Consider the following 12,089-nt stretch of genomic DNA (forward strand, 5'->3'; position numbering starts at 1 on the left):
CTCTATAGATTGTAGGGTTGTGATCATCCTAAGGAAATGATTTTTGGGGCACAACCTATTTACATTGTGGCCCATCAAATGAATGGTTTGGATCATTCTATGGATTTGGTCGTAAAGTAGCATTAAGGCCCGTCCACAACATAGGACGATCCAAGCCGTCCATGGTTTGGATAATCCTATGGAGTTGGTCGTACAGTAACATTAAGGCCCAATCGTAGGCCCCACCGATATTTTTTCAAATTGAAGCGTACCGTCCACAACATAGGATGATCCAAGCCGTCCATGGTTTGGATCATCCTATGATGTGGTTCGTACAGTAACTTTAAGGCCCAATTTAGGCCCCACCCATATGTTTGAAAATGAAGTGTACCGTCCAGACCATAGGATGATCCGAGCCGTCCATTTGATGGGCCATAACGTAAATGTGTTGTGCCCCCAAAAGGGTTGGCCCATCAAATGAATGGTTTGGATCATCCTGTGGTCGTACAGTAACATTAAGGCCCGTCCACAACATAGGATGATCTAAGCCGTCCATGGTTTGGATCATCCTATGGTGTGGTTCGTACCAATTTAGGCCCCACCCATATTTTTCAAAATGAAGTGTACCATCCAGACCATAGGATGATCCGAGCCGTCCATTTGATGAGCCACAATGTAAATAGGTTGTGCCCCAAAAATCATTTCCGTAGGATGATCACAACCCTACAATCTATAGAGGTTGCATAAGATGTTGTTTCTATTTAGATCGGAGGGCTAGGATCAGCCTATGGAAATAATATTTTGGGACGCAACCTATTTACGTTTATGGCCCATCAAATGGACGGTTTGGATTATCCTATGGTGTGGTATGGGCAAGGCCTACGTTGTTCAAAGATGGGCCCACCATTATAAAATAAAAAAGATAAAAAAATATTTAAGTAATCTCTGTTCTTTGATGGATGAGGATTTGAATTCCTATTTACAATCCATTATAAGCAAATTTGGATAGATGGGTTTAAATAATATGGTGATGCGAAATGAGAGATTTGGACTTCCCATGCCACGCTCTTCTAGGCGTATTTATGACTACTCTTTTCACACTAAAGGGGTGGACCAGGGAAGAAAATGGGGCGAATTTATATATCATTCCCCTTTTAAGAAATAGACAGAATATGTCGATTTGGCACACACTCTTCCTTTTTTATGTTATTTTATTTTCTCATGGAAAAAGCATTAGAACACTGCCGAGAATGATTAAAGAACATCCTCTAAATCTATGGGAATCAGATTTTATATTAAACTAATTATAAACTAATGCAACTTTTAGGGTTACTTTGCATCTTTCATTAGAAAAATATGTGAATATTATTATATAGAGGATGCATATAGTGCATCGAATAATGTACTTGTCTTGCATTTGTAATGAGGGAATACCCATGTGTTTGTAGCATGTATTCTCCCATGTTTATATATTATAATTTGGTGTATCGCCTATCCACGGATTGTTCCATGTAAACTCCCATCGATCCGGACCATCAGATTCAAGATGATGGTTTATACGTTGGTTGGACGGTTCAGATTGCATGAGGAATGGTCCATTTGGTATATTGTCTATACAATGCTTTTGCAAGAGGAATGGCCAGTTTGGATATATTGCATATACAATGATTTTTCTTGTTTTTGAAAAAAGAAAAAGGGAAATGTTATCAGCACTACTATATTTTTATGATCGCACTCCTCGCTTTATTAAAAGTACGGTATGGCCCGCACCATAGGATGATCCAAACTGGCCATTAGATGGCCCACAACCTAAATAGGTTGTTCCCGACAAATCATTTCCATAGGTTGATCCTAATTCTCCGCTCCGAATGTTAACCTAACCCTATATAGATCGGAGGGTTAGGATCAACCTATATAGGTTAGGATCAACCCTCTAACATTCAGAGCGGAGGATTAGGATCAACCTATGAAAATAATTTTTGAGGCACAACTTATTTAGGCTGTGGCCCATGTAATGGCCTGTTTGGTTTATTCTATGGTGCAAGCCATACCGTACTTTTAATAAAGTGAGGAGTGCGATCATCAAAATACAGTAGTGCTGATAACATTTCCCAAGAAAAATATGTTCACTATTCCACTTCGTTCCAGAAGATATCTTTGGTTTTTGTTACTAGGCAATACCGAGACAAATGTGATCCAATTTTATAACTAAAAATACAAATTATGATGTATTTAATTTCTCAGGTATTTACCTCTTAGAGTTATGGGGTAAGTAGTCGGCAAAAAGGAAGCAAGCATTGAATTTACCTGGAACTTTTTTTGTCAGGGAATTTACTGGGTAGAACTCGCCCCTAAAAGCTAGCTGTTAGAGTGAGGGTGCAGAGTGCCCATTCCCCTATAACCCATCCCCATCCATTTCACTCAATCTCGCCCCCTCACGCGGCGGCAACGTGGGAACCACGAGATACTACAATGGGGTTTCCGAGATCTTCCCCGAGGGACATTCCCACCCTCGGAAGCAAACCGGGGTTACCACGCTATAAGCTCTGATACCATTTGTCAGGGAATTTATTGGGTAGAACTCACCCCTAAAAGCTAGCTGTTATAGGGAAGGTGCCCACTTGCTTATAACTCATGCCCATCCATTTCACTTATCCGATGTGGGCCCGTGGAACCCCAACACTTACCTCATAGAATAGTGGTGTGTAGTGTTTGGTTGTCTACCTCGTAGAGTAGTGGTAGGTGGTGTCATTGCCAATATTGAGAGAGAGAGAGAGAGAGAGAGAGAGAGAGAGAGAGAGCATTGTTCCCAAGAAATCCAAGCAAAAAACTACCTTATTATGGATTTTGGCTCGGATTTCTTTGGGAGGAGACAAGGGTTACACATCAACAAACATGCAATGATTGACCAAAAGACATCTCTGGTATTCTTCAGGGATTTCAATGCTATATTGGCAACCAAACAAGGGATTTTGCTTACTTGGATCCCAAATGCCAAGCAAAACCCCTACACCACGCCAGCTTTTGTGCAATCAAGCAGTGACATCACTTCCTATTAATAATTTATATTGCTACCTCTATATTTAATATGAAAAATTCTATATAGACCATGGTACTGCTGAACCATTCCGATGTGATCGGTCCGTTCATCCAACCATCGAATACAAGTCCAAAATCATTGTCCGATTGGATGATCCTAATCTCATTTATATATAGGTCTGCCAAGAGAAGGTAAGGTTTTTTTGTTTTGGGGTCTCTAAGTCTTTATGCATATATTTCACTAGTCATTTAATGAGGGCCATATGGATCACCTTGTGATGATCCACTAGATAGATGGTTTAGATTACACACATGATCCAATGTAGGACCCAATGTTGATCATTCTCATGTCAAAAAAGCATGGTGGCGACATTAATGTGACTATCTCGAGCTATACACAACAATTCTATTTTTACATTTGATAAGCTATCCTATCTTTAAAAAAAAAGGCATTCCTTTATTTTCCTAATTAAAATGTAGGAAACCCACAGGAATATATTTGCGGGTGACTCAGGAACCTTCGATGACCAAACACGGTACATTATGCTCCGTTTGGTTGCCGGATGACCAAACACGGTACATTTCCATTTGGTTGCCGGAATTTTTTTGGTTCTTGGGATTTCTGTGGAACAAAAAATTCCCTGGGAGATTGGTGGAAAAAAAAAACTACCTGGAAGTATCCCGGTAAAATAAAAATCCCATGTTTGGTTGACCGGACTATGGTGGGGAAAAAAATGCTCTGTTTGGTTGCTTGAACTGTTGGGAAGAAAAAAATTCTTCTACAAGCTTATTTTTTGTTCCTGGGATTATTTTGGTTCCTGGGTAGGGTTTCGTGCGGGATTATTTTGGTTCCTTGGATTATTTTGGGCCGAGCAACCAAACGTGGGTTTCCTGCGGAAATTCCACAAAAGTCCCAAGAACCAAAAAAATTCCGGCAACCAAACGGAGCTGTTGACGAGCTTGAATTCCTAACCACAAAAAATAAATTAAAAACTTTTTAATTTTTCTACGACTCATTCATTTTCTGGTGAGGACTAAAAATTCAAATTTTAAGAGTACCGTAACAAAATTAAAGGACTAAGCAAGTGTCTAAATTCAATAAGATTAGTATAATCAATGGAGATAATTCTTTTTAACATACTATTTTTTTTCCTTTGCTTCTAACAACTTATCATTATCTTCTTCTGGATCAAATATTGTGATATATATTTTCTTTCAGCCTATAAATTTTGAAGACATAGATCCTCTAAATGATATAGAGTATTAGATGAGAGAGAGAGAGAGAGAGAGAGAGAGAGAGAGAGAGAGAGAGAGAGATTGGGGTGTTTGTTTTTGGGGTGTGTTAATAACGTTTCGTAGGAAAATGAGGCATTTTAGTCCTGTTTTCCGCTGTAAGTTACCCAACTGAATGGGTCCATAGAGAAGAGTGTGTAGATATCATTTTCCTATCTAATTGCCCAGCATTGCTACCGCTCTTGCCCTTTTGTTTGTTTTTTCATGGAAATGATTGGCATTGTTTGACTTTACTTGAAAGCTAGTCACTGTCACTCTTTCAGAAAGAACAAACATGGTGTTGTAAATGTTGGAAATTGGGGCGATAATGTCGTTTTCCATTTAATTAAGTTCACAGTTAAAGATTATTTTGCTAATAGTATATGTTAAGCGTTGTAGTAGTTAAGTTAACAATGGTTTCTCATTCCATACGTGTAAATTACTGATTTTTATGTTATTTCATTAAAATGACTGCAGAATGAACTCAAAATTTGAGTTGACATACAAGTGGCACCATACAAGGAAAAAGACCAAAATACCCTCTTCTTCTCTTACTTTTTCTACATTTTCATCTCCACCATCTTCAACCACAATCGCTACAACTCGGAAGAGGAGGAGGAAAAAGATGAAGAAAAGAGGAAAAAGAAGAGGAGGAAGAAAAGAGGAAAAGGAAGAATCGACACAAGGAAAAATTGAAGATGTCGAATGATTAAAAAAAAATGAAGAAGAAGAAGAACAAGAGAAAATTGGGGTCGAGTTGTCAACTTTTCCCGACACGTCCCAACTTTTCCCGACACGATCCAAACTTTTCCTACTTAACCCCAACTTTTCTAGACATGACCCCAACTTTTCTTAGTTGACCCCCACTTTTGCTTCTTCTTCCTCTTTTTTTCTTTTTCTCTTGCGCCTTCCATTGTTCCATTGTAGATTCTTCATCTTCCTCTTCTTTTCTATTTTACTGGCATTGATTCTTCTTTTTCGTTTTTCTTCCTCTTCACCTCCTTTTTCTTCTTATTCTTCCTTCGCTTCTTCCTCTCCTCTTCCTCCTCTTCCGAACTGCAGCGATAGTTATAGGGGTGGTAGAGATGGAAAAACAAAACATAGAGAAGAAGAAAAAGGGCATTTTTTATGCAGGTGCATCTCACATTATTACAAAGATCAATGGCCTACGTTGATCTGTACGTTTGACGAGTTTAGATTAATTAAGAATTTCTTTTTTTTCTAATTTTTTATTGATTAGTTAGAATTTTTTAGTAGAGATTTTAAGGGAGTTAGAATTTTATTAGGAGTCTTATTTTTAGAAGTTGAGTTGTAGTTGGCCGTTCAAAGAGGGAGGAAAAGATTGGATTTTCCTTTATTTTAGAGGGGATAAAGTTGAACAAAATTAGAGATTTTTTAGGGAGTCTATTTTTAGTTTTCATTTCCTACTTTGAGTTAAAATAGGCTATAAACATGGATCTATGTAAATGAATTGGCAAGCTTTTGATTAATAAAAAAAAGTTTATTTGCTGGAAAACAAGCAATCAGCTGCTTGTTGTTGCCTCCCATGTAAGCCACTTGCTGCTTGCTAGTGTCCCGTCCCGTAGAAGATCGGAGTGTTGCGCCACCCTGCATCAACCCTGCATTAATTTTGGCCTTTTTCATCGTACGACACTAGACCGATGTAAAATCAACAAATTAAAACTTCACATGTCATTTCAGAAACATAACGCAATTTCTTCATCAATTATTCAAAAAATATTTCTGAAACCTAATTTCTAGATAAATCAGAATTATATATTGGACCTTCATGGCAATATCTTTCTTAATTCCCTTTCTTTTATTAAGTATAAGAGTTTTACAAGACAGGCAATTTTGATAAGATTGGATCTTAACAATCAACATTGGGTCCCACATTAAATATGTGTATGATCTGAATTTATGACCTGGTGGACCATCGCGAGATGGAAGTCATAACCATAGATTATGGCATAGAAAAACCAATGACTCTGTTTCGACTTAAGCCTAAATAAAGACTAATAGATCAAGAGGCTAGGATTATAAGAACAAAATTTGCATAGGATGATCCTAAATCGGAGGGTTAGGATGATCCTACGGAGATGATTTACGGTGTACAACCCATTTGCATTGTTTTTTTTTTTTTGATGAGTAAGCGGGGGTTTAGGCAGGACCCATTTGCATTGTGTCAAAACAAATGAGCGGTTTAGATTATTCTGTGAAGTGGGCCTCACAGTACTTTTTGAAAAATACATATATTTCAATTTGCAGTCACGCACCATGAAAAATCTTATTATCTTGTATGTAATATCAGTGTACCTTCTTTTGGAAAATTATACATTGTTTTGTTTTTCTTTTCTTTTTATATCCACGGAAAAAAGATTAGAAAACCAAGGAAGTGGAGATGCTAGAAAAGGGGTGGTAGTATCATTTCTCAATCGAGATGAAACCAAGGTTTGAAACTTACGAGAGAAGTTCCAGCAGGGTGGCAGTATCATTTCTCAATCTAGATGAAACCAAGGTTTTAAATTTCAGTTTCGGGGGTAATTTCGGTCCTCACCGAAACCGAAATTTTAGCCAAAATTACGAAATTTTGGCCAAAATTCGGTAGAAGCAATCGAAATGTCGTTTTTTAGGGCCAAATTTCCAAATTTTCGGCAATTTCGGCTGAAATTTTGTAATGGATTAAAAATTAATATTTTATCATAAATTTTGGCAAAATGTCTGAAATTTCCGAAATTTCCACCGAAATTTGGTAGATTTCGGCAATTTCGGTTTCGGTTTCGGTTTCGGCCCTCACCAAAATCTTGAATTTCGGTTCGAAACTTCGGATTTCGGTCGAAATTTAAAACCTTGGATGAAACTCGCGGATAATCCAAGTAAAAAAATGTGTTTTACGGTCTTTATATGCCAATTTAGCATCACAATCCATAGAGACCATCGGACAAGAATCATAGGTAATTATTGCTTGTCTGGTGATGTAGCACCCATGTTCTCTTCTTATACCTTCCATATCACGTCTCCCCAGAAGTGGAATTATTCAAATCGAATTTCTCTCTCTCTCTCTCTCTCTCTCTCTCTCTCTATATATATATATATATATATATATATATATATATATATATATATATATATATATATATATATAATGACACCCCCTCCCATTAGTCTGACTAGATTGGCAACCCAACACTTAACTCAACTCAACTAAGGCTTTGTCGCAAACCAGTTATGAAATTTTCATGAAGAAGGTGAAAGAAACTACCCACCTCAAATAGACTAAGTTTAATAATTAGGTTTATCTGGATCATTTTCTTCTATTCTCTTATGTTCAAGGTCATGTTCTCTGTTATTGACAACCAAACACTGCATAACACTATTCTACCAGGTAAATCCTAGGTAGATCAAACATTACGAATGTTTGTCTCCTCCCTACCGACTACTTATACCACTAGTCCACACGGTAACTATCTACATCAAAAAATGAGCCAAAATTCACACTGATCGAACATTTTAACCGTTCAATCATCGTGGCCCAAAAAATCAACGGCTGAGATAAAGAGAAGTAATTCACATTCGATCCTCTGACAGAGAAACTGGGAATTCTCGATTGGTGCTATTTCCAAGTAAAGGTTATATCATGTCAACGTCACGTGAGTCATTGTCTTAAATGGTAGGGGTATTTTAGTAATTTTACCTATGTACGTAGGAAAGAAGGCTACGGTTTCGGTCGACTTTTGTCCGTTTCTCTGCTGCTCCAGACAGCCTCTTAACTGGAATAATTGTGGGTCCCACAATGAAAGACACGTGTCATCATTCGTTAGTGGACATTTTCGCCCCCATTTTGGGATAATGCGCCCCCTTGTATCGTGAATTGTTGGCAGACTTCGGGGCAATGGTTTTTTCGCCCCCACTGTAGGATAATGCGCCCCCTTTAAGCATGATCTGACGACAAAAAGCGTCCCACAATTCAAGTTACAAGGGGAGGGCATTATCGTAGGAGGGGGGCGAAAAAATCATTTCCCAAGACTTTAACGGTTTTTCACGTCAAATCATGTTAACAGTGGGGCGCATTATCCTAAAGTGGGGCGAGAAAATCATCGTCCAACGAAGAAAACGATAAAAGATTAGTTGTCAACTTGTCATCTGTTAGCTGTCTTTTGTGGGACCCACGTTCTCATTTTGGACACGAATGCCGAGGAGAACCAATAGTCAAAAAGGAGAGCGGCGATTTTTAGAATTGTTTCAGAAAAATAATATAATACTGTACGAAAAGAAAAAAAGCAAAAAAAAAAAAGCATCGAAAAAATCGCCGAGTTTGGACGTTGGTTTTCGGTATTCGAAGTGAAAGACGTCTTGATCTGGGCCGTCCATCTAATTACTAAATATCAAACGAATCGTGCAATCTAATTAAAAGCAACGGTTCACATTCAAAGAAAATAAAATGGGTGTGTACTGTTATAGGCACCCTCCTCCTCTTTTTCTTCGTACGAATTGAGAAATCACTCACAAGGACAATTTCACGCATGGTAGATTTACACCCGTGTATAACTATCTAACTTGTACGGACATAGAATTCCACTACCTTTCCTGTATCCACATTTTCTTTATTTGTCTTTTATTGAAAATAAAGTCATTTCTGGAAAGGCTTCTGATGTTGGCACTACCATGTTTTGATAATTACACTAACTAGCCTTATCTCTTCTGTTTAATTAACTTGCTTTCGAGAAGCTTTTGGGAATTGTAATAATCTTTCACAGCTTGTTAAATAATAAAATACATATAAGTTAGTGCCATTATCAAAACATGGTAGTGCCAATATCAGTAGCCCTCCTGGAAAGGGCCTTTGAAAATATAGTAAGAGAGGGCGGAAATATTATTTCCCTTGTTTGCAAAGATTTTCATGATGAATTTCTTTCTTTTTTCATTTTTATTTGTTGAATTATTCTTTGTGTTCATCTGCTCATCTTGTGGCTTGTTTTCTTATTATAATTTTCTGTTAATTTGTGCGACTTTGAACCTGTTTTTTTTTTTTTTTTTGCCTTCAAGAATCTTTTGTCCCAATAAGTCTACCTCCTATTGGAACAGTTTCATCTTCTTAGCCGAAAGCGCCGTCCCGATTCTCTCAACGACGCTCCTTAAGGCCCGGATCAAATTTGGCTGGCTGATTTTCTCAACATCGTCTAGTAATAGTAGGACCCGCCTTAATATTGGCAACTGCAAAAGAAGCTTGACTGGCAGGAGTGTCAATGGATCCACCTATGTCTTGGACTCCTGCTTGGATTCCTAGGTCCGGTTCATTTGACCCATTTGTCTTCCCTCGCGTTTTCCATATATATATCCACCTATCATCAGCTAACATCTTATCTCTGTCAGTTGACATGTCAATCATTTTCTTTGGGTGTAGTTGCACAAAAGCCGCAATAGCTTAGGGGTTTTGCTTGACTCCTGCTTGGATTCCTAGGTCCGGTTCATTTGACCCATTTGTCATCCCTCGCGTTTTCCATATATATATCCACCTATCATCAGCTAACATCTTATCTCTGTCAGTTGACATGTCAATCATTTTCTTTGGGTGTAGTTGCACAAAAGCCGCGGTAGCTCAGGGGTTTTGCTTGTCATTTAGCTACGTGCCACGTCAGAAAAACTTCTTGTTTGGTCACAATTTATATAATTGAAATCCCTAGAGACTACGAGAATGTCTCCTAGTTAATCATTACATGTCAGTAGACGTGTCACCCTTGTACCCTACCTAATATATTCGAGCTAAAACCGACAAAAAAAAGTGAAATCTGCTTAATTGGATTTCTTGGGAATGATGTTTATCTCAGTTTCACTCTCCTGCCCCTCTCTCTGCTCTCTATATTGGTAATGTCATCCCCTACCACTACTCTACGAGCTAGGTTGACAGCGAAACACTACTTACCACTACACTACGAGGTAAGTTTTAGGAAGATCCATGGCTTGTCTCATCTCTGTTGACTACGACCTTACCCTACTACTCTACGAGTTGAATACCTGCAACCAAACAGAGCTATTGAAAGATCAGTAGAAGTATCAACCCCATTATGTATATTATTATCATTTTTAGTTTCCAAGTTATCAGTTAATGTAAATGAATAAAGAACTGTAAATAAATAGAGTATAAAATAAAACTATAAATAAATAAAGAGTAGGCCAACGGTTGACTATGGTTGCACCACATGATCACTTCTCTTACCAACTTAATACCTAACTACCAATATAAATAGGGAAATGATATATTGGCGCCATTTTTTACTTGGGACACCCTGCCTAGTGTAACAGAGACACAGAGTAGTTACCAATGTACTAGAGGGGGATGTCCAAAGTAAAAAACAGGGGTGAATATATCACTCCCCATGTAAATATCATACCTTTAAAAACAATTTTTTTTTTGATGACGTAGGGTAGGATGTCCCACGCCCTTCTGGAGTAGGACTAGTCCCTACGGATACACACAATGACCCGCTCACCACGTGTATCAGGTAAGTCGGGGGCGGGATTCGATCACTTGTCAACAGGGAGCAAACCTGTGACTTTATGCCGAATCGAAGAGCCAACGCCGCGGTGGGTTACCTTTAAAAACATGCATCCATGCATATGAATATATGTACAGAATACATAAGTCAAATGATATTTCCAACTTACCAATAAAAAAAAAATGATATTTCCAACTTACTTTTCTAGCATTTCCAAACTCTAGTGTGTCCTTTCTTCAAAATGACTTTATAATTTGAGGAGAAGTCAAACAAAGGATACTTAGAAAGGGTGTGGAAATATCACTCGCTATACGTAAAATTTATTATCCGAAAGCTACATCTTGCCGAGCTGTGTGTATATTGACCGAACTACTACTTTAATTAAGGGAGATAAAGTGATTGGGTTCACCACATGACATTGGCATGATCGAGACCGTTCATCTAGTTGGGCCCGCCAATTTTTGTGTCAGTTCTGGGCCATCGATCAAAGGTTAGGATTGTTCAAAGTATAGCACTTGTGCGGTGGGCCCATTTGGCATCTCATGGGATCATTCATTTGTTGTGCTTTGGTTAGGTGTTCTACTCCAATCTGCACCACACATGTGGAGATCCGAATAGTGATTCTGACCTTTCATTTGGTGGGCCTTCATCATAGTGAACCTTAGGGCAAATATTACATTGATAGAGCAATTGTAACCGTCCAAACAGTAGCCTATACAATCTGACATTTATAAAAAGAGGTATTCTAAACCGAAGGGCGCCCTTGCAGAAATGGGGCGAAAGGACACCCCCATTGGCTGAAAGGAGCATTTGCGTGGGGGTGCCCTTTCACCCCAGTTCTGCAGAATAAAACTTGGCTCCAGACCGGTATGGAGGAAGTTCCCTCCAGACCCTTTGATAATAGTGTAAAAACATGGGGTGTAGAAATATCAATTCGTTCTGAAAATAAAAAGTGATTTGATATTTCCACACACCCTGCTATCAGAGGGGCTGGAGGAACTTGGCTCCAGACTAGTCTGGAGCCAAGTTCTGTTCATTTCTGAAGGGTGCCCTTCAGTTTAGAATACCTCTTATAAAAATAATACTTATTTTCCAGTATGGTGGGTCCTAAGAGAGGTGGGCCACTGTACACAAAATTCATCTATCTGACAACCCTCCGTTTGATTGAGATTAATCATTGCATGCTGAACCGTTGATCATTAATCACTAAATATACTATACGAATTAGATGGTTAGGATCATCTGACCATGTAATCGACGGTAGGTAGATATACAAAAGGCTCATACCGGTAATCCAAACGC

This window comes from Tasmannia lanceolata, unplaced genomic scaffold (genome assembly GCF_043159265.1).
Source record: "Tasmannia lanceolata isolate RefF3 unplaced genomic scaffold, GAP_Taslan_0.1 ptg000003l, whole genome shotgun sequence".
Lineage (NCBI taxonomy): Eukaryota > Viridiplantae > Streptophyta > Magnoliopsida > Canellales > Winteraceae > Tasmannia > Tasmannia lanceolata.